A 24,678-nucleotide genomic window follows, 5' to 3' on the forward strand; every position below is an offset into this window, starting at 1 on the left:
ATCAAAACTCAACAATGTCAACATATGAAATGCATCACTATCCCTTTAAATTCTGCTGTTTGAGAATTCATTTCAATGCCCTGATGTTTGAATCCTTAAGAATATCACATGCTTACCTTCAGCCGAGAGCGGAAACAACAGGTATAACAACAATCTCACAACACTGACAGAGAGACAGACAGACATAGAGACGCTCTAACTGGAGATTGGCCCACTATAATCCCAGCTGTTTGGAACAGGAAAACTACACATGGATTACAGGTCCACTAACACCATCTGTCCATTGTGTGTGTGTATCTTAATCATACAGTTTACAGATCAAACACCAAACGGAAAATTACTTTCATCAAAATCAAAAAATAAATAAATTTAAACTGACATCATCAAGCCCCTCCCCTTCTGCCACTTGAACAATTCCACATTATGCCAAAAGTCCCCAACGTCAAGTCGTTCCCTGAATAATAATACTATAACACAAATGTAGCCATACATGCCTTTTAAAATATACATATGCACTTATTTATTTAAAAAAGCTTTTATGCAAGTGACACAAAAAACAGATATTCTGACAATGTTCAGAAAAAAATACATAATCCTGATGGCATCATCTTCATCCACACACACACACACACACACACACGTTGAGATTAAATGTGCTCATAAAGACGGATTTGTCTTTAATTCATTATGCTTCTGTCCACTTTAAAAGTCTAATCCACATCAAGATTCTCATGCTGCAGTCAATCCTCTCATACATGAATGTGCTGTTTGTTCACACACATAGTATACAGTTTACTGTATGCAGATTTAGACATGTTTGGATTGAGTTATACAAGCAGTGACCAAATCACTGATGTCTCTCCGAACTATTCCCTCACTCACTCAAACTATACTACACTAATACCGTACAATATTATATCTTATAATAATACAGCCTTTCACAAAATGATATCATTTTAATTAAAAGTTTGAGGTTATTTTAAAGTACTGTAATGGAAGATACAACTAATAAATTAAACCTTTTGAAGGTGAATTCATTGAGACATCTGATGATCTTCAGACACACAAGCCACGATATCCTACATATTTTATTAAAGATTAAAGTGCATGCGGACGGATTGTGTGTCATGATGACCTGATGTCCTGACAGACAGACAGAAATATTGCTCCTTTTAAACTTTAATCTTGTGTCTGAAATATACATGACATCATTCATACCTTTCCTGTGTGTGATGAATGTACAGGACTTGATATTTGATTTGTTACAGCGCCACCTGCTGGAGTCATGCGTGTTAGACTCATGTAGTACGCATGTCTGTATTTTCAGTGCCCTGGTGTATAAACCATGCAGATTCTTTTGATAAAATAATTCCTATAGGTGTATGAGTACACTCATAATAATGTATCCTCAATACTGTGTCATCATATTATAAACTTATATGTGCTTATTCATCATCCTCGTCTCGTTGAAAAACTCCAGAGGACACACCTGACAGCTGATATTAAAACACATTTATCAGGAGAAACGTCTCATTCATCACAGTGAGTTATGAGCTGTGTAACATCTCCTGACAAAAATACTGCTGCGTTTATATTTCTCAAGGAAAACAAAGATGAACTCCTTACACGAGGTCAGATGAAACAGAGAGAATATTTCAGCATGAACAGAGCAAGAGTCATAAGAGACATGTTTGAGATAATAATAATACATCAGTGTCAGTTTCTTTTATATTTTATATATTGACTTTTAACATTTTGTCTTATCAGTCACAATCTCTCTCTCTGCCTTACTAGTTTAATGTTTTGTGTGATCAAAAGAGATCGGAATCTGACTAACTGCCTTTTTAATTTCAATATACACTGTGACTATTTCATAATTATTATTCATTCTTTCGGCCATGAAAATGTGATATTGTCTCAAAACTGTAATAGCTTAAATTAATTTTAACATCAAATCATTTCTTACATTATAAAACCTCAGAGCTCTTTTTACACAGTCTCTAAATAATAAGTAAAGCTGCTTTAGAACCGATGATGATCGACACACGCTCATATCAGACACTAGAGGGCAAAAGAGTCTCAGACATTCAGCACATCTGTTGTGTTCTTCCTCATCATCTGTCACAGAAAATACTGATAAATAAATCATTGTTTCATGATGAGTATATTTATTTACAGCAACAAACTGGTCTTTATAAAATAAGTGTAAATCACATTTCATTTCGGTGAAACCATAATTCATCTAAACTGGTAATGTTGTATTTTGTCTTGGTAGGCAGTACACTTTACAGTATACACTATAATTCTGCAGTACGGATAAATATTCTCTCAAGTTCTCTCATCATTTATTCACTTTGGTGTGGTTGTTCATCTGTACGCGAGTCTTTCAACAGAAGATATTTTGAGAAAAGTCTCAATGGTTTTGTGTTCATATTCAATGGAGTTCACTGTTGTTTGACCTTCAACATTCTTCAAAATATCGTCTGTTGTGTTCTGGAGAAGAAAGAAAGGTTTGAGATGACATGAGGATGAATAAATCCTCAATAAATCAATCAATCCTATTTTGTAGAATGTTTATAATCAAACAACACTGAACCCCATGACCTCCATTGTATGAACAGAAAACCACTGAGACGTTTCTCAAGATTCTTCTTTTCTATATTAGTGTGGAATTAGCCGTCCTGTGGCTCAGCGGTCAGAGCATGGCACTAGCAACACCAAGGTCATGAGTTCTGTCCCAGGGATTGCACATGCTCTGATGGAAATGTATAGTATTATGCAATGTAAGTCGCTTTGGACAAAAGCATCTTTCAAATGTTAAAAATTATTCTTATTTTTGACTGAACTATCCCTTTAAGGTTAAAATAGTATGTATGAAACACACACCTAGGTGTGATGGATACACTCGTGCATGCGTGCGTGTGTTTGTCTTCGCGTGATGTGTCAAAGTGACACTGGCTTGAGTGACATGTGAGATTCAATAAGCTGTGTCTCATGTCACAGACCCTGTTAGCAGAAGATTAGAAAGCACACGGCAGGATTACACATCCGCCGCACCTGAGCATACGCTCATAACCGTCACAAAACAACATCCCTGCTTAAACCTCCCACAGATGCAATTACACTGATAAACCCACACACCTTCTCCTCTTTCTCGGGATGTCCTGATGATACTTTAAACCTCACTGTGTGTATTTTAAGAGACTTGCTTTAATTCCAGTTTAACCTGGTGGAAGCTGTTAGTTCAACAATGGGGACTGGGTTTGATAACCATCATTAGAAAAGCATGACTATCATTGAACATTTCAAACAGTGTTTGAAATAAAACCGTCGGATTTCTTTTAATAAATGAATTGAACTTGTATCGGTGTCTTTCAGACGTGGAATGGTCAGGGCTTTCTCATTAGCTCTTAAAAATGTGAACTCTCGCAGAGACAGAAATGTACAAGAACCTCACGACCGGCGGCCGGCTCCCTCGAGACCTAATTGAGCTTGTTCCTTCTCAAATGAGCATAACCTTCACATCCGTGCCATCCACATCCCTGAACTTTCATTTTCTTTATTCTTTTATTTCATTAGAGACTAACAGAGTCAATATTGGTTTTCGATTTGCGAAAGACTTTAAAAATGCTGTGAAGTATACATTCGCATAAAGATCTAACAGATCCTCGCTGTGTCGCCCGTGTCAGATGAACTCGTGACACCCACATTTCTAAATTTCACCCTGTCTGGTGTTTTTGACACTCCAAGTGTTTGTGGAAACGTTGAGTGAGATAAATCAGTGTTCTGTCAGTTCTAAACTCTATGAGAGACACAAGCTTGCCGTGAAAACCCTTCATACTAGTTTTCAGAATTCAGTTGAAGTCTTCTATGTAGGCAGCTTTACGTCATCAGAGCGTAACGTTCAGCACGGTTAACAGCACAACAACAAACCAAATAAATGCATTTTTATATCAGAATGTATAGAGTCAGATTCACTGAAAACACACTGCGAACTGAAAAGAATTAATAAACAACACTATTACCATAAACTCTATATACCTCCAACTATCTTCTAAATTACATTTACATTCATGGATTTTCATGCATGATTTAGTTTCATCAGTATCTGTCACATTCATAATCTGATCTAATGTCTGACAGATATTTACTCCCATATTCTTCATACATTTTGATTATGTTTAATATATCGTTCAAAAATAATGTAGCCTAGAATATAAATAATAGCTTCAGAAACAAGGTTCTGTGCATCAGGACTTTTTTGTTAATATCTTTTCCAAACCACAAAGATAATGGCTGTAAGGGCTTCCTAGTTCTGGAACATTCATATAAAAAAACATACGTTCCCCTTCAGTCGGTCGGCCTTGTGAGAGACTGACTGGGGTTTGATCTTGAGAACCTACCTTCTCCCAGATAATTAATTATAAAACGCCAATGGGCTTGGCGAATGGCACGCGCACGCCAGTCTCCGCCCCGTACATACGGGTATAAAGGAAGATGGCGGCGGTCATTCACTCATCCTTTGTTCTTCGGAACCTGTGTGTTTGCTGATGCTATACGCGATATTCGACTTCGAGAAAACTTTTAACCTGCTGGATTTATGACGCGGAGCAGCGGACTTCTCCTTTCGGTGGACTTCCGCTGGGCATTTCGGCAGAAGGCTACAGACCTTAAGAGTTAAGTCCCTCCGGACACGAGCATGTCTCGTAGCTGTATCCTTGGGTGCGACAGACTCATCCCGGAGTCTGACGGCCATGATACCTGTGTCACTTGCTTGGGGCTCAAGCATGCTGAGGCAGGTTTCACTGATGCGGTATGTCCCGTGTGTGCGGACATGGCAATCAGGGTGTTGCGGTCACGGTTGGCTACATTCTTTTACTTTCAGGTCTCTATTCTCCCTCGACACCGGCCATTCCTACGGTTCGCGTTCGAGTGAAGGGCATATCAGTACAGAGTCCTGCCCTTCGGTCTGGCCCTGTCTCCACGGGGTTTTTACCAAACTTGTGGAGGCTGCCTTAGCTCCTGTCAGGGAGCAAGGCGTGCAAGTTCTAAACTATCTCGACGACTGGCTACAGAGTTGGGTTCCCTGGACGGCGTGGCACGCCGGCACCAGGCAAATTACGGTAACGCCTTAGTGCCTTCGCACTCTCTCACCCTGGTTTCTCCGAGGGGGGGTTCCACTCACCGCAGTTATCACAACTCGCCCGACGCCTCCTCCTTTGGAGTCAGCAGATGAAATCCCTGCGGGCCAAGTTTCTTCCGGGCAACCTGAACCAGACAGCCGATGCGCTCTCTCGACAGGGTACTTCCCGCGGAGAGTGGCGACTCCATCCCCGCCCAACCCGGCTCATATGGGAAGCGGTTCGGCAGGCACAGGTGGACCTGTTTGCCTCCCCGGACTCCACCCATTGCCCGCTCTGGTATTCCCTGACCGAGGGTCCCCTCGGCACAGATGCCCTAGCACACAGCTGGCCGCAGGACAAGCGGAAGTACGCCTTCCCCCCAGTGAGCCTTCTTGCACAGGTCCTGTGCAAGATCAGGGAAGAGGGGCATCAGGTTCTGGTAAGTGGCGCCATACTGGCCCAACCAGACCTGGCTCTCGGATCTGGTAGATCTGATGACAGCCCCCCCTGGCCCATTCCCCTGACGAAGGACCTTCTGTTGCAGGGGAAGGGCACGTTGTGGCACCCCAACGCAGGCCTCTGGAACCTCCATGCCTGGCCCCTGGACGGGACGAGGGCTTGCCGTTAGCGGTCCCTAATGTGGTCCTACAGGGCCTTGGTACGGCCCTAGTGAGCCCCTAAGATTTGCCAATCTTCCTCAGTTGTTGTTGAAAAATGCACTCTTGGTGGCGCTCACCTCCATCAAGAGGGTGGGGGACCTACAGGCATTCTCTGTGTCCCAAAGGTGCCTGGAACACGGGCTCTGTAATTCTCACGTGGTCCTGAGATCCTGTCCTGGCGACGTGCCCAAGCTTCCCACTACTCCCTTCCGGGACCAGGAGGTGAACCTGCAGGCGCTCCCCTCAGGGGAGGAAGACCCAACCTTTTATGTGTTGTGTCCAATACGTGCGCTGCACCTCGGTCTGGACCGCACACGTAGCCTCAGAAGCTCTGAGCAGCTATTTGTCTGTTCTGGGACACAGCACCCGGGGGGGGGGGGGGCTGTCTCCAAACAGAGGTGGCGCACTGGTACCGATCCCAGGATCGCCGTGCCTGCTCGCAGTGAGAGCCCACTCCACTCGTGGGCACTGGCACAGGGCGCCTCTCTGGCAAACATTTGTAGAACTGCCGGTTGGGCTACGCCCAGTACCTTCACAAGGTTTCCACGTGGAACCAGTTGCAGCACATGTCCTTAACGCCACCAACGTTTAGGTTGGGCTCCTGGTTTGGGCGTACGCCTGCGAAAGCGCCTTCTCCACTCCTCAGGTGAGACTAGTGCGCTATTTTTAGCCTCCCTACTTTCCCCTCTCGCGGCGAAGTATAGGCATTCCATCCATCACTAAGCATTTGCACTTGGTAACAGACTGAGCGGAGCCGTCTGTTGGAACCAGGTCCAGTATAGGTAGAGTCATCCCTACTCAGGTAGACGACTGTACCAGGGCTAGTGTCAGCTGTGGCCTAAAGGTAGAGCGTTGGGCTTGTGATCAGAAGGTCGCCGGTTCTAATCTCAGTGCCAGCAGGTCATGACTGAAGGCCCCTTGAGCAAGGCACCTTACCCCTGATTGCTCTGCAGTAATGTGCCACTGTATAAAACTACTTGTAAGTCGCTTTGGATAAAAGCGTCTGCCAAATGAATAAATGTAAATGTAAATGTAGTGCCCCATACGTAGTGACTCCCCTCTGGGTCGTCCCGTGTGTTGAATTCCTCACTCATGATTTCCCAATTGGTGAATCTGTGACCTCCCCGCCGGTGGTTTCCCACCTACTCGGGCTGACACCTTTTGTCGCATGATGTTCTCCCCACCGGTGAGACCATGTTAGTGTCTCCACATGTAACCTCCCCTTCGGGTAGGATGTGGCCTCCGTAACATACTCTTCAAAGAGGGGAGCAGTGTTTCCCCAGTATTCGGCTCCGGACAGCTCCTCGCTACTAGAGGCATACGCCACTGTCTGTGATGCCGTCAGTACAGGCTTCTCAGTATGACCAATGCTATGTGACTGGAAGATTACATCTCGCAGTAGCACTCTTGTGACTCGCTAGCCTAGTCAGGGTCGCTCCGCTGGAGGTCGTGATATCGGTGCAAGCGCTGTGGCGTTCACAACGTCTAGAGACCGACTGAAGGGGAACGTCTTGGTTACGTCTGCAACCTCCGTTCCCTAATGGAGGGAACGAGACGTTGTGTCTTCATGCCACAACGCTGCGACGAACCACTGCAGTGACCGGGAGTGCCCTCTCAGGTTCCTCAGTACAAAGGGTGAGTCAATGACCGCCGCCATCTTCCTTTATACCCGTATGTACGGGGCGGAGACTGGCGTGCGCGTGCCATTCGCCAAGCCCATTGCCGTTTTATAATTAATTATCTCGGAGAAGGTAGGTTCTCAAGATCAAACCCCAGTCAGTCTCTCACAACGTCTCTCACTCCTCCATCAGGGAACGGAGGTTACAGACGTAACCGAGACGTTTTGTATTTTGGAGGAAGTACTTATGGGCACAGACACGGCTTAGTTTAAGCCAGAACTAAGCCTTGGTTGAATTAAGATATTTATGTCGCCTTATAAGAATACATTACTGGTGTGCATCTCAAGTCAAAACAATGGCACTGATATATTTTAAGATATTTCAGGGCAAGTTATATTCAGTTCAGACAGGTTCAAACATTCATTTTTGTCTGGGACTAGCCATACCGGGACTTAATGTTTTTCTGGTAAAAAAGGTAATTCCTTTGGTCATGCCATAATTATATACTAGAAAAGTTTGTGTAAACTTAAACTCGAGTTTATCAGAGATTTTCATCGCTGGATGGATCTGTAAAGTTTCCATTTTCTTTTCAAAATGATGATGTTTTCCAATTCTGCTTTCCACACAAAGCTCATGAAAAGTTTTGGTGGCAGATGTTATCAGTTATATAGTTATATTTGAATGTAAAATGATGATTTATAGATATTGTGGCGAGCGGACCAATGGCCAATCAGCGTCGCCATGGAAACACCACACTCAAGCCGCCACACCTGCCGATCGTCTACACCTGCGCCTCATTACGAGGACAGCATATAAGCTGAGAAGGAGAAGGAAAGGTTGAGCTCGTTCTCCTGTAGAGAAAACCCTTAATGCTTACTGTGTGTTTGTTCTTTCCTCAGTTACAAGCGCCTGAGACGATCGGCAGCCACATCCACCACTCTGCACTGCACCCCGGACTGTTTGCACTGTTTCACCGCCGCTGGGACCGGAGAGCTACTTCCCCACCGCTCACCTTACTCCGCACCCAGCGTATTGTTGTTAATAAATCACCCTCCGGGGTACAAATTGTACTTACCTGTGTCTGTGTTGCTTGATGCCCGCCACAGTTGGTGGAGAATGCGGGCATAGACCAGACACAGTGTTTTACCCTCTGTACACATTTGTTTCCAGGATACCCGCTGACTCTCTCTCCCACATCGCCCGGGGTCCACAGAAGAATCCCGACCATGGAAGAGATTATCCGCCGTCTCACGGACATCACAGCTAAGCAACAACACTTTACCGAACAGCTCACTCGCCGACAAGAGAGACTCGAGCATGCATTTGAGACAGCGCACGCTGCCGCAGCCAGAATCCCACTGCCTGACGCCAGACTTACCGCGCATCAGCATATCACCAAGCTCACCGAGCTCGACGACATAGATGCCTACCTGCATACCTTCGAGGTCGTCGCTACCCGAGAAGCCTGGGATAAAGCTGAGTGGGCGCGACTGCTGGCACCCTTCCTAACCGGCGAGGCACAACAAGCTTACTTCTCCCTCCAAGCCCCACAGAACGAGGATTACGATCGGCTTTTAAACTTTTAAAATCCTCGGCCGGGTGGGGTTATCTCCGGTGGCAGCCGCACAGCGATTCCACCAGTGGTCGTACGATGAACATCGCCCGGTCCGGATGCAAGCGGCCCAGCTGTCGCGTCTGGCCCATCTCTGGCTGCTGGCGGAAGGTGCCTCGGCGTTCCAGGTGGCCGAGAAGGTAGTCATCGACCGGATGCTGCGTGCGCTGCCTCGCCGGCTCCGGAATCCTGTCGGCATGAGAAACCCCGGGACTCTTGGCGAATTGGTGGAGTCCGTCGAGCTGGCGGATGCAGCGTTGGCCCGGGACGATAGAGAGAGAGCGGGGCCCCGGAGGGTGAATCCCGGATGGCGTCCGCAGGAGGGTACCTCGCGGCCAGACAACATACCCACCCCGCCCACCCCTCGGGATGAACCCATGCCCACAGAGGCTCCGTCGCCGGCGCCGAGGGCGTGGCTGGCCGGCTGTATCGTCCACCGCAAGATCCCGCCTGGGGCTCCAAAGAGAATAGTTCGGCTAAACGGGAAAGCGGTCGTGGCCACCCTGGACTCCGGAAGCTCCATAACCCTGGTTCGGACTGGAGTACTAACCCCCCGGCGGGCTAACTCCAGCATCCCCATCACCTGCGTCCACGGAGATACCAGAGAGGTACCGAGCCAGAGGACCGAAATAGCGGCGGAACCAGGGACCTGGACCGTAGAAGTGGGTCTGGTGACCGACCTGCCCGTACCGGTCTTGATGGGACGAGACTGGCCCGGGTTTGACCGACTACTGGCCGCGACGATACAGCCCCGGACCCGCAGAGACCGTCAGCCCAGGCGTCGACGAACGTCGAGACCTCAGCCCGTCCTGATGGCTACAGAGAGCGAGGGAGAGGGTGAGTGCCAGCCACATGCTAACCCATTGTCTGACTTGTTTCAGAGAGTCACGGAGGGAGGGTCCTTTGGACGAGAACAGCGGGAGGACGAGCGGCTGCGCAACTGCTGGAGCCAAGTACGGGTGATAGATGGCCAGGTCCAACTTCCGGCACCTCATCCCCTTCCCTACTTCATTGTGAAGAAAGGTCTGTTGTACTGTGTCGCCCAGAGGCGGGGGGAGGAGAAGTCCTTGCTGGTGGTGCCAAAGTCGAAGACGGGGATGCTCTTGGAATTGGCACATGTGCATCCAATGGCAGGACATCTGGGCGCCAACAATACAGCACAGAGGATACGAGATCGATTCCACTGGCCCGGCCTGGAGGGAGACGTCAAACGTTTCTGCCAAGGATGCCCCACGTGCCAGAGGACATCACCCCAGAAACCTCCCCCCAGCCCGCTTATTCCATTACCCATCATCGAGGTACCCTTCTCGCGCATTGGTCTGGACCTGGTGGGACCCCTGCCGAAGTCTGCCCGCGGCCACGAACACATCTTGGTGATCGTGGACTACGCCACACGCTATCCAGAAGCACTCCCGATCCGGAAAGCCACCACCAAAGCGATCGCCAAGGAAATGTTCCTGCTGTTCACGAGGGTGGGGATTCCATCGGAGATCCTGACGGACCAGGGGACCCCGTTTATGTCCCGGCTGATGGCTGACCTCTGCCACCTCCTCAAGATGAAACACCTCCGCACCTCCGTCTATCATCCACAGACCGACGGCCTCGTCGAGCGGTTTAACCAAACCCTGAAGAGGATGTTGCGGCGGGTCGTGGCAGAGGATGGGCGCGACTGGGACCTAATGATTCCGTATGTGCTCTTTGGAGTGCGGGAGGTACCCCAGGCATCTACGGGATTTACACCATTCGAGCTCCTGTTCGGTCGACAGCCCCGGGGCATGCTAGACGTGGCCCGAGACGCCTGGGAACAGCAGCCCGCCCCACACCGAAGCATAATTGAGCACGTGCAAGAGATGAGGGAGCGGATTGATCGAGTAATGCCACTCGTGAGGGAACATCTCGTAGAGGCCCAGCGCGCCCAAAAACGACTGTATGACCGGCCCGCCCAACCCCGAGAGTTCCAGGTCGGTGACCGCGTGCTCATTCTAACCCCCACAGCAACCTCCAAGTTCCTGGCCTCCTGGAGGGGTCCATGTACCATCCTGGAGAAGGTAGGGCCAGTCACATACCGAGTCAGTCAGCCGGGACGGAGGAAGGTAGAGCAGCTATACCATATAAACCTGTTAAAGAAGTGGATAGCCCCAGTCGAACAGATGGCCGCCTTTGCAGAGTCGGAACCTCCGGTCGTGGCCATGGGAGAGCAACTCTCCCCGGACCAGAAAACAGACCTGACCGCCCTGGTCCGTCAGTTCTCCGATGTCTTCCAGGAACGGCCCGGGCAGACTCGAATTATACAACACGAGGTCCGAACCGAACCAGGAGTGATCGTTCGGCAGCGTCCCTACCGGGTCCCCGAGGCTCGTCGGCTGGCCATCGAAGAAGAGATTGCTCGGATGAAGAACCTGAAGGTGATCGAACCATCGCGTAGCCCTTGGTCTAGCCCCATCGTCATGGTCCCAAAACCGGATGGCACCTTGAGGTTTTGTAACGACTTCCGACGCCTGAATGAAGTCTCAAAGTTCGACAGCTACCCAATGCCCCGAGTGGACGAGCTACTGGAGCGGCTGGGAAAGGCCAGGTTCATCTCAACCCTGGATCTCACAAAAGGATACTGGCAGGTGCCCCTGTCGCCAACGTCCAGAGAGAAGACGGCTTTCAGTACCCCGTCGGGCCACTGGCAGTATACGGTGCTGCCGTTTGGGCTACACGGCGCCCCAGCGACCTTCCAACGCATGATGGACGTGCTCCTACGCCCGCACCAGCCGTATGCCGCGGCCTATATAGATGACCTCGTCGTCCACTCGGAGAGCTGGGAGGACCATCTCGTCAGGCTGAGGAAGATCCTGATAGATCTCCGTCGAGCGGGGCTGACCGCAAATCCAAGGAAGTGCCGCCTGGGCCTAGCGGAGGCCCAGTACCTGGGATTCCGGGTCGGCCGAGGAGTCATTCAGCCCCAGCCCCAGAAAATAGAAGCGGTACAGAAGGCCTCCAGACCCACCACCAAGACCCAGGTACGGGCCTTCCTTGGACTTGCAGGGTACTACCGATGCTTCATACCTGACTTCTCTTCGATAGCCAGCCCCCTGACCGACCTGACCAAGAAAGGGCAGCCAGAGAGGGTCCAGTGGACCCCGGAGGCGGAAGCCTCGTTCCACACCCTCAAACAGGCGCTGGCCTCATCCCCGGTACTCCATGCGCCCGACTTCGGCTGCCCTTTCGTTCTACAAACGGATGCTTCCGATACAGGATTGGGGGCCGTCCTGTCACAGGTGAAAGATGGAGAAGAACATCCCGTGGTATACATCAGCCGGAAGCTAACCCCGGCAGAGACTCGCTATGCCACCGTGGAAAAGGAGGCCCTGGCCATAAAGTGGGCAGTTCTGGAGCTCAGGTACTACCTGTTGGGGAGATCTTTCACCCTGGTAACGGACCACGCTCCTCTAACCTGGATGGCCAGAGCCAAAGACACCAATGCCAGGGTGACCAGGTGGTTCCTGACGCTCCAGGACTTCCACTTCACCGTGTGCCATCGAGCCGGGGCCTCCCATGGAAATGCCGATGGACTGTCCAGGATCTGGTCAGGTTGGGCAGGAAGGTCAGGGGCACAGGAAAACCCCCCCCAAAGCCCCCTAATCCCCGATAAGCAGAGGCGGCGTACCAGGTCGACGCTTAGGGGGGGGGAGTGTGGCGAGCGGACCAATGGCCAATCAGCGTCGCCATGGAAACACCACACTCAAGCCGCCACACCTGCCGATCGTCTACACCTGCGCCTCATTACGAGGACAGCATATAAGCTGAGAAGGAGAAGGAAAGGTTGAGCTCGTTCTCCTGTAGAGAAAACCCTTAATGCTTACTGTGTGTTTGTTCTTTCCTCAGTTACAAGCGCCTGAGACGATCGGCAGCCACATCCACCACTCTGCACTGCACCCCGGACTGTTTGCACTGTTTCACCGCCGCTGGGACCGGAGAGCTACTTCCCCACCGCTCACCTTACTCCGCACCCAGCGTATTGTTGTTAATAAATCACCCTCCGGGGTACAAATTGTACTTACCTGTGTCTGTGTTGCTTGATGCCCGCCACAATATCTACTGCTAAAGTATGAAAAGTTAAACTAAAAAAACATTGAAAACAAATAAATCAGAGGATTAAATATAAACTGAAAAACTTCAACTAAATGAGGATTAGAAATGTTGCCTCATAATAAACCAAAATAAAGAAAAGTGTGTAAAGTATAAGAAGTGTTAACACTAAACTTGTGATGTGGTCGAGAGAAAGAAGAATTCAGCAGACGTCAGGTGTTTGGCTGCCGCTGTCATTAAAAATGAATCCAGTGCTGACCCGGCATACAGTAATGGGCCGTGTCTCCAGAACCAACTCCCAGACCCTATTAGTCCAGAGCTGTGACTGGTTAGTCCTTATTAACTCGAGCGATGACAGCGGTTAAATCACCAGGGGAAGAGGATTTCCCCGCACACTTTATCCACTGTCACGCTATATGGACGAGTGGACCTGAAACATAATGAAAGAAAGCAGCTCTACCATTGGTGGAGACAGGTGAAATGGACAAACCAATCACAAGAGTCTTCACACAACAAGATACAAAATTCACTTTCTACTTCCAGTGTGATTGAATGATTCTGCAAAAGAGATCTTGATTCCCCTAAAATTGTTTAGAAAAAAATGTCATCAAATCAAATGAGAGTGTAATTGTTAAAGAGTTTGGAGGTTTAAAATGTGGATTGTAGAGGTCAAATCATCCGGATTTGAGTGAATGTGATGAGAAATATTTGAGTTGATATTGAGATCTTCACTAATATTGAGATCTTTCGATCACAGACGAGACGCATCTGAGCCAGTTCAACACACTGTTGACGTCTCTTCTCAAACTCTCATTTTTTCTAATTTGCCTGGAATCTCTTGGAGAAATAAATGAGATATTAAACAGATATCATCTGTGATTTGTCTTTCATACGGCAGCAGAGGTTTAGATTAAAATACAACAAATAAAACACATTTTTTTTAAATGTGTACTAAAGTGTACGGCAAACATGTACTGACATGATGCAAACGGTGTAAAATCATACGATTAACAATTTTAATTATTATTAAAATGATTATTAATTCATTTGTAAGCAATGCCAAAGCTGTGCCGGCGCTTTAGAATGCATTCGCATTTTAATTGCAGTTTTATATTTAACTTTTTAAAAGCAGTGTAAAGAGATTGAATTATTTCTCCCGCCTCTGTAAAACAAATGGCACGAATCCTTCATCAGAAATAATGAATGTCGTCTGGTAAATTGAAGGAATAGATCAAAATTGCATTTCAAAGCGATGACGCTTGATAGTCTGCTAACTGGCACTAAACTGGACTCCAGATGAAAGCAGAGAACCTGTGACGGGTTCCTGTGAAGTACAAAGCCACCGACGGCTCAACTGGGAGCGCCGTGACTCTCCAGAGCTCTCACTCTTTCTTTCACTCACCCATAAATGATTTCTCATTTTCCGTCTGTAAGAACGCAGGTCTGTTGGGTGTGAGAGGATGAAGTTTGTTCCTTTGACAGGTTTATTACCAGTACAGAGGATAATGTGTCTGTTAAAGGTGTCGCTCTCATATCTCCTGATGGCTGCCAGCGACCTCATGTCTTCTCAAATGGGATATTTGATTTTGTGTTTTTTTTTTTGAGCTGGTGGGCAGAGCACATGTGGTCTGATTGTCTCTATAGCATCGATAATATTGTCAAGAAGCCCTAAAAAAACTCAAGTTTGTCTGATTTGTGTCACAAACCAAACTGTTATTATTGTTCTGTGTTGTTTTTATAATAACATAAACAGATAATATAAAAAAACATAAACAAATAGACGTGTGTGTGCGTGTGTCAGCATGTGTTTATGCATGTGAATAAAATGTGTGTGCTGTTTATGCGTCTGTGTCTTAAAGTGTGTGTGTGTGTGTGTGTGTGTGTGTGTGTGTGTGTGAGAGAGTCAGTGTTTATCGTGCTCACATGGCGGCCGTATCTGAGCAACAGAAGTAACTGGAGTTCAACATGAAGACACACACACACACACACACACAATCCCAACTGTACCTCAGAAACGTGTTCTCTCTGATCCTCACACACACTTTAAATCCATACACAAACGCATGTGGTCAGGCATCTGATGTAAAGGGCCGCAGGGAGATCACGGGAGCTGAATGTTGTGGACAGACGCTGCTTGAGGATGATAGACATTGACTCATTAACTAATGATGTCCGAGTCCACTGTAGATTGTAATGAAGCCCTGGCCGGAGACTCTGATCACTTCCTCAGTTTACAGACAAATCAACCTCACGTGAGTGTGATGAATCCACCAATCAAACCAGCAATAAAATCAACACAGGGGTTCTGTTATGGCCTGTAATGTAAAGAGCAGATGATGTGATGGTGTATGCACCCCGAGCGTGTTTCACAGTGTTATTTCAACATAATCTGACCTTGTGTTAACTTTTAACCTCTCTACAGTATTCCACTCCACGCCTGATGAGATTCACAGGAACATGAAACGGGGAGTTATTTTAGTTTTGAGGTGATGGTTTTTAGCTGAAAGACGACAGAATCTACTCACAACACACGGACACATAACAGAGACCAGACGGCATCGATCAGTCATTTCTTTGGTTACCCTTTCTTCTGCTCACCCGGTCACCTAACACATGTGCAGCTGTTGGAAACTGAGAGCCAATGAAATCGTCAGTGTCCGGTTAGCGCATGAACGGTGACGCGTCCACACAAAGACCAAAACAGGCAAAGGTCAGACGTCAGTAAACTGACCCTGTCCCCCGTCATCTTGTAGTGTGAAGGTTAATGCAGTAATGAAGTTAAAAAATTTAGACATCCGTACTATACATTGTGTTTGTATTATGATGTTAACACTGTGTATTTATTTTTACTCTAGTTACATCTGGCTTATAAGATTAATGTATAAACTGACGGTTGTGGAAAATCTGATGTTACTTTTCTAAACAATCAGATTCACCATATCTTTGTTGACCTTCTGAAATCTTCATATTTTGGGATTTTGCCATTATTCATGTTAGGACTCTGTCCTTCCTGTCTCGAGCTTTCTAGCTCCCTGGGCAGAGTCATGACATTGCCACGTCTTTCGGGTTTCTGTTGTGTTATGTGTGGAGACATGAGGCTTTATGTTGTTACTTAATGCCACGTGTCTTCCTGTTATGTCTCTCAGCCCCACCCTCCTATCTCCTGTAATTTCATTAGGGTTTCATTCCCATCGTCTGTTTTGTAATTCACCTCGTTAGGGTTTCATTCCCATCAGCTGTCACCACTCTCCCCATGTAATCACTCCTCGTTAGTGTCTCCCTTTATATGGTCTCAGTTTCTCTCTGTTCAGTGTTGGTGCATTGTCTTTGTCTTATATCTATTGTCTCTATGTCCAACACTGATGCCTTGAGTGCACAGTATTATCCCCGTGTTATTGGATTACCTGGTTCCTGTTACAGTTTGTGGAATTATTATTTATCTTTGCTAAAGATTCTTGTTTTGTTTTTGTCCCCCTCGTGGAAGGTGTTTGTTTCTAGTTTTTGTTTGCTAGTGTTTTTTGTGCTTGTTTTTCCCCATTGCGGGTGTTTTATTTATTAAACATTTATATTTAACCCCTCGTCTGCCTGCATCTGGGTTCTGTCAAAACCATTTCGTGACAGAATGCACCAACCCATAAGAACCCAGCAGGCGGCGATTTTCCCTGCAAGGCCTCGCCAGCCTGGTCCCCTCTCCAGCATTCGCCAGGGGAACTTGGACCGGGACGAGTACCTGGACAGGTTCCTGGAAGCTCTTCGGGGAGGAAGAGGTGACGGCGGCGTTCAACAGCGGACTGAGGGTCCCCCTATCGCCTGCGGAGATGAGGAGGCTGAGACCGCTTGGCTTCGAGGGTGTGCTCCAGTTCGCCATGAGCCGACCGGAGCCCAGTGTCTCCATCTGTCCGAGGTTGTCTTCTCCGTTGGGCCCCATCCCCGAGGATCACACCCTGGAGCTTGGGGTGGTGACCACCACCGCACCATCAGCCTCGGACCCTGCAACCTCTTCACCACCTACCAGTCTTCAGGGCAAGCGTGGAAGGAGAGAGTCCTGGGGGTCCTCTTCGGAGGCCTCCAACGCGGAGCCAGCCCCGTCCTTCACCTCCTTCCTCCAGCCGACTACCAGGAGATTGGCTCGGCAGAAGAGGAAGAGGCAACGGAGGGGGGCACGTAACCCAGCCCAGCCGGTGCTCCTGCCGGTTCTCCAGCCGGGTTCACAGCCAGCGATCCAGCAGGCGTCCAGACCTGCCTCTCCGCAGGCCTCCAGACCTGCCTCTCCGCAGGCGTCAGGACCTGCCTCTCCGCAGGCGTCAGGACCTGCCTCTCCGCAGGCGTCAGGACCTGCCTCTCCGCAGGCGTCAGGACCTGCCTTTCCGCAGGCGTCAGGACCTGCCTCTCCGCAGGCGTCAGGACCTGCCTCTCCGCAGGCGTCAGGACCTGCCTCTCCCCAGGCGTCAGGACCTGCCCTTCAGCAGGCGTCCGGACCTGCCCTTCAGCAGGCGTCAGGACCTGCCCTTCAGCAGGCGTCAGGACCTGCCCTTCAGCAGGCGTCAGGACCTGCCCTTCAGCAGGCGTCAGGACCTGCCCTTCCGCAGGCGTCAGGACCTGCCCTTCCGCAGGCGTCAGGACCTGCCCTTCCGCAGGCGTCAGGACCTGCCCTTCCGCAGGCTTCAGGACCTGCCTCTCAGCAGGCTTCAGGACCTGCCTCTCAGCAGGCGTCAGGACCTGCCCCTCAGCAGGCGTCAGGACCTGCCCCTCAGCAGGCGTCAGGACCTGCCCATCAGCAGGCGTCAGGACCTGCCCATCCGCAGGCGTCAGGACCTGCCCATCCGCAGGCGTCAGGACCTGCCCATCCGCAGGCGTCAGGACCTGCCTCTCCGCAGGCGTCAGGACCTGCCTCTCCGCAGGCGTCAGGACCTGCCTCTCCGCAGGCGTCAGGACCTGCCTTTCCGCAGGCGTCAGGACCTGCCTTTCCGCAGGCTTCAGGACCTGCCTTTCCGCAGGCTTCAGGACCTGCCTTTCCGCAGGCATCAGCACCTGCCCTTCCGCAGGCATCAGCACCTGCCCTTCCGCAGGCTTCAGGACCTGCCCTTCCGCAGGCTTCAGGACCTGCCCATCCGCAGGCGTCCAGGCCTGCCCATCAGCAGGCGTCCAGGCCTGCCCATCAGCAGGCGTCCAGGCCTGCCCTTCCGCAGGCGTCCAGGCCTGCCCTTCCGCAGGCGGACTTCCAGCCGGTGCCTCAGCCGGACTTCCAGCCGGTGCCTCAGCCAGTTCCCCGGCCGGCATCACCTCAAACTTTTTTCCCCCTTGGACACACACCTCTCCCTAGCCTTTTCAAGTCCCCGCCGGTCTCGTCCGGTTGTTTCAAGTCCCCGCCGGTCTCGTCCGGTTGTTTCAAGTCCCCGCCGGTCTCGTCCGGTTGTTTCAAGTCCCCGCCGGTCTCGTCCGGTTGTTTCAAGTCCCCGCCGGTCTCGTCCGGTTGTTTCAAGTCCCCGCCGGTCTCGTCCGGTTGTTTCAAGTCCCCGCCGGTCTCGTCCGGTTGTTTCAAGCCCCCGCCGGTCTCGTCCGGTTGTTTCAAGCCCCCGCCGGTCTCGTCCGGTTGTTTCAAGCCCCCGCCGGTCTCGTCCGGTTGTTTCAAGTCCCCGCCGGTCTCGTCCGGTTGTTTCAAGTCTCCTCAACCTGTCCCACCCTTTTCTGGTGTCCCCAAGGTTTGGTCTCCCATTCCCCCACCCCCCCTCCCATGTTTGTTGTTTTTGTTGACCCACCCGAAACCCTTCATAGCCTCCCTTATGTTCCCCTTAGTTTGTTCTGTGTTGTGCTTGTGGTGTTTGTCTTTGTGCTTTGGTGTTTTGGCCCGCTGAAGTTTCTCCCTTGAGACGCCATGGGGCGTTTCTGGGGGCGGGGGTAATGTTAGGACTCTGTCCTTCCTGTCTCGAGCTTTCTAGCTCCCTGGGCAGAGTCATGACATTGCCACGTCTTTCGGGTTTCTGTTGTGTTATGTGTGGAGACATGAGGCTTTATGTTGTTACTTAATGCCACGTGTCTTCCTGTTATGTCTCTCAGCCCCACCCTCCTATCTCCTGTAATTTCATTAGGGTTTCATTCCCATCGTCTGTTTTGTAATTCACCTCGTTAGGGTTTCATTCCCATCAGCTGTCACCACTCTCCCCATGTAATCACTCCTCGTTAGTGTCTCCCTTTATATGGTCTCAGTTTCTCTCTGTTCAGTGTTGGTGCATTGTCTTTGTCTTATATCTATTGTCTCTATGTCCAACACTGATGCCTTGAGTGCACAGTATTATCCCCGTGTTATTGGATTACCTGGTTCCTGTTACAGTTTGTGGAATTATTATTTATCTTTGCTAAAGATTCTTGTTTTGTTTTTGTCCCCCTCGTGGAAGGTGTTTGTTTCTAGTTTTTGTTTGCTAGTGTTTTTTGTGCTTGTTTTTCCCCATTGCGGGTGTTTTATTTATTAAACATTTATATTTAACCCCTCGTCTGCCTGCATCTGGGTTCTGTCAAAACCATTTCGTGACAATTCATTATTATTGGTCTCCCTTTATGTTGGTCACTGGGTTTTGCTCTAACCAATAAAAAGAAATAAAAGTGCTTGTCAATTTTGACATAGTATTTAATCATTCAAAAAGTACAGTGGTTTTCCTGAAAAACAGCGAATCTGGATATCTGGGTGAGGTTTCAGAAGGACAGCAATGAATCTATAAAACAATAAACGTGAGCTATTTCAACTCGTGCCTGTAAGTACCACCCTAAACCGCTTAGTGATGCCCTAGCAATCACCCGAAACTCCTTAGCAACTCCATAGCAACCGCATCTATTTCCAGAAGAATAAGTTGAAATGTTGTGTTTTTTCAGTGTTCACACATGTTAATGAGTGTTTGCCGTGCGGCTGCTGAGGTGTGCCGGGTGTCCGATCTCTCACCTCCCGTCTCTAACAATCACACCCAAATCACACTGTCAGCTGCTAATCAATACCACAGGATTAAAAATCCCATCACTGCTTTCACACTGAAGAATTCTCCTAATAAACACGTGATGAGGACACGAGAGAACCCAAAACAATCACTGCTTTAATACAGCCGCTCAATGAGCAATTACACTTCAGTCAATGCTTATTTCCTCCACCACATTAGAAACGTCCGTCAACATCACAGAGAAACCCCCGCGAGAGATTTCCTACTGTAAATCAAGGCCATTATGTAACTTTATTACATGAAGAGAAACAGAAACATTGATGTAAAGTGTATTTACGTAGTCGGACACACAAACATATCTGTTTTGATAGCAAAGATGGGCTTCATGCACAACAGCACCTGGATGTTTTAAATTCAAGAGGAAAGAGACACTTCATCCTCCTCTTTTCCTCCTGGTGTTGATGTTTTCTGGGCCAGAGCTCTTCTCTCTACAGAGAGGCGGCAGTGGGGTCTTTACATTAAATCAAGTGAGGACCATCTGTCACCCGAACACTTTACACTGCAGCTGTAGTCTGTGTCGTCTAGACAAACGATCTTCTGCAGTCTGTGTTACTGAACGCCTGTAGCTTCATTTGAAACTGTGCACACTTTAGCATATTAATAATGGTATATTATTGGTTAGGGGTTGATGCACTTCAGTAATAGATGATGATGAAACACCCTCTTAAATGTCAAATCAATTTGGGAGGAACAAACTAAACAAATGAGAATTCAAAAATTTTAGCAGTTTCTATGTTTTGTGTAACTAAGTAGTAATTCATATTTAAATAGTGAAACACTTTTTTTCTTCTAAAAACGTCAATAAACTAATATGCTTCCAAAATTCCCATTTAGAAGATACAAGCGTTCAAAACTGACAATCTGGCATGTGCGTTAAAAAGATTTATAAATTCCATGATGCGACACGTCAAAGTTCTCGTCCAATCCAATCTCTTTAGAATCTGAAGAGTCCCGCCCCTTCACTATGAGACTGGCGCACATTTATTATGTCCTACATGGTGAATGACACATAATGCACTAGATGGGAGATAAACTTTTACATTAAAGTCTTCATTTGGTGTTCATGTCCTACTAGTGGTTGCACTTGAGTGTCCTCCAGTTGAGACACAGGAAAGCAGAGAGCTGATCATATATCCGTCGATCATCTCACTTGTTTAAGTCTACACAGTATGTTGTATGTTAAGGCTCTATGGAAGAGATCAGACATCACAGCCTTGATGAGTTAAGAAGACAGACACCACAGTGTCACTCACCAATGTCAATAACAAGCTTCAAATGACCCATCACTGCTATCACTGATCTTCCTGTTCAATAGACTTTAACACTACTGTGGCTATCACACTGTCAAATGCAGCTTTGCCACTATTGGTTATTTTAAAAGGAGCCGCTCTCTGTGTTATTCAGTTGAGATTACACCAGCACATCAAATAATGCTGCACGTTCCATGGCTTCTCAGTGGGGCATTAAAGATGTGCACTTCATTAAAAATCTATAAATACATACAGTATATTGCTAAATGTTTTTTAACAAAACACTGAGAGAATCATATCATCAGTGACAGAACCGAGACAGAATGGTCATTTTGAAGCTCATGGTTTTGGACGGCTGAATGATGGAAATATTTCCTTTCAAAGTTCCAATTACCCTGTTAATGAGAGTAAATAATGAGATTTCTTCATTGGTGGGGTCTCTCTGTGTGAGGTGTGTGTGTGTGTGATTTTGCTGAGCTGAGCTGGTGAGAGTGTTTGAAGGTGACGGCCAGTCATCCATAAAGCACAATTAAATCACTGTGGCTCTTCCTGAATGAACGTCTGTCTCTGGAGGAGCAGATAAAAGCTTTGAGGACAGGACATCTGTGACGGGCACGATGGACCCAAGTCATGTTATGATTTATTTTCATACCTTTATACTGTACCTGAACACAATCATTTTCTATCCAAGAAACGTTGAGTTGTGTTTTTTTATGAGAGAGCATCACATGCGGACACCACTGTACTAGATGATTTCATTTAGTTTATGAGTCTCAGAGGACAGAAACTTCACACACACGTGCACACACACACACACACACACACACACAAACACACACACACACACACACACACACACACACAGACAGCAGACGTGAAGGCCACATTGTGTGTTTGTTTGTGTGTCTACTTCCTCTACACAATCCTAACATCTCTCTCTATCTCTTACTGCTCTTAATGGTGTAATGTCATGGAAATCTTCTGCTGGGGGTCACGGTGGGATTCAGTTTAACTGGATGTTCAAAACAAACCAACGGCTGATTTCCTGACATCTACATTTCATATAGGCGGCGCTTTTGACTTTGTAAAACAGAACAGATTGTGATAAAGCGAACATGTAACAGGAAGCCTCGCTTATATAAACAACCAGAGTCAGTGTTTCCTACATACCGTATACACATATACACATTACCAAAACATCATGTGATAAACGAATAACTGCAATGCCCCAAAATGCTGCATCTTCCATCCTTTCATAGCAACACATAGTTACCAAACAAATTATCCTAGTAACAACCTACAATACCTTAGCAACACCTAGTAAATGTACTTTTTTTCCTAGAGCAATTTTTGATAAAACTCGCAAACACTTATCAAGAACACACCGAGCTGTTCAAAACAGACAGACGGATCAGAACGAACTGGAACAGAACACAAGACGCGTCTTTAACATAAATCAAACAAGATCCAAGATTTCCTGCTATAAATGGTAGTTTAAAGGGACAGTTCACCTAAAAATGACAGTTCTATTATCATTTATTCACCCCCATGTACTGTCCTTTCAATGCTGTATAAATGATTTTGTTCTGATGAACACAGAGAAAGATATTTGGAAGAATGCAAGCAGTTTTCACTTCATTGACTAACCATGGTAAGTTTTTGGGTGAACTATACTATTCTCCTTTAAAGTCCCCATGAAAAGGAAATTGAAAATACGTATACAGCATATATGAAGAGTTTGATTCCAAATTGAGATAAATCATGTTTTATTGTGCTAGTTAGCTGTATTTATTTAGTTATTATGGCTTCAATCAAAACAAATCAATTGCAGTTTGATTTATATCAACTGCAATGCACCATTTTTTTTAAAAGGACTGATCTCATTTTGGAATTAAACTCTTTATATGGACCCTATTAAACACAGAGCCCAAAACAAAGACAAAGAGGCAAAGAAAGAAGAGGAGATGAAACACAGATGATAAAGACCTAAACACAGTTAGGACAGAAGGGCAGATAGATCAGAGAAAGTGTTCCTTCTGCTTGCAGTCCAACCTGCAGCTGTGCTTTAAGAAAACTAACACATTTATCACAGAAAACTCATATAAACCCAGAACACAATGAGATTCCTGAAGAAACAAAAGCCAGAGGACAACAGACACAATACTGATGAAACAAACATTCATCTTCAGCAGTCAGAGAGGATGCTGGGACATCACCGGACAGGCCTGACACTTACACCAACCTCCAATTTACTATGAATAAAGACACCCAGCATCAAATCAACAAAAACTTACAACACAACTCTTACTGGTTCCATGTTTCTGTACAAGACAGTCAAATGTGAAAAGTTAGCAGGACATATATGAAAGTTAATATCTTGTATTAAATGACAGAAATAGATTGAGGGACAGCTGTCACACAAGCACAAGCTAAAACCCCATAATACCAGCGAATGTGAAACCTATCCGTCCATCAGCAGTCATTCAGGCCAGCGTAACCCTTCACATTTTAAAGCACCACACAAAAGAACCAGCGATGGGATTTCTGCCAGCTCAGCGTTAAAGTGAAGAATAAATCTAAAACAAGAATTCACCTTTCCAGTCCAATTTGAGGCTCAGCGCCTTCCGTTCCCAAGAGAGCCCAACATCATCCGTTCTGTGACAATTGACTCGGTTTCATTCTCATCTCAAAACCCACTCACACAATGATTCACTGCTTTATACAATGTGCTCGAAAACACAGAATTCACTTGTGAGACAACCATAACGTTCTTATCTCTGTTTTAACACTCCCAGTTCAGATTGAAAAACAACTGAATTATTGTGTCTAACGCAACATGATGATATCACTTCCCTGGACACACTTTCAAACATACTTCATAGCAAACCAGAACATATTTTAACTACATTGTGTTAGTTTCCATACAGACGTATGTTGTTGTAAAAGAAAGAAAACAACACTTTGCAATCTGTGTTTTGTCTACAGGTGAATATAACAGAAGGGACGTCACTGAGACGTACATATTGAAAGAAGTCAAAACATGAACACTGAATGAAAATGACATCTTACACGGGTGTCCTTATCTACAAGTTGATCACAGCTATAACCAAACAAACTTCTTTTTGTAAAATGTTTAATTGTGAAACATTCATCATTAAATGACAGTTAGGACGTTGATCTTTTATTATGTAATATAACGCCCCGTTCACACCGCCAGCGACACCCAGGCACAAAGCGAGACAATGTTATTCATTTCACTGGAGAGCTGAAACTCGAGCGACAGTGACCGTTGACGACAGGAAGTGGGCGTGTCTAGTGAAGCAACAAAATTGAGATTTGCTCAACTTTATGC

At 47.2% G+C, this 24,678-nt stretch overlaps 1 protein-coding gene across 1 annotated transcript in view; it reads right to left on the reverse strand.

Annotated features, from left to right (window-relative positions):
* kcnh2b (potassium voltage-gated channel, subfamily H (eag-related), member 2b) overlaps nt 1-24,678 on the reverse strand; it is a gene marked incomplete at its 3' end in the record, with an annotated part of 110,163 nt that overhangs the window by 46,554 nt on the left and 38,931 nt on the right. The gene's annotated exons all lie outside the window — the stretch shown is intronic.

The sequence above is a fragment of the Barbatula barbatula genome, assembly GCF_947034865.1.
Source record: "Barbatula barbatula genome assembly, chromosome: 23".
Taxonomy (NCBI): domain Eukaryota; kingdom Metazoa; phylum Chordata; class Actinopteri; order Cypriniformes; family Nemacheilidae; genus Barbatula; species Barbatula barbatula.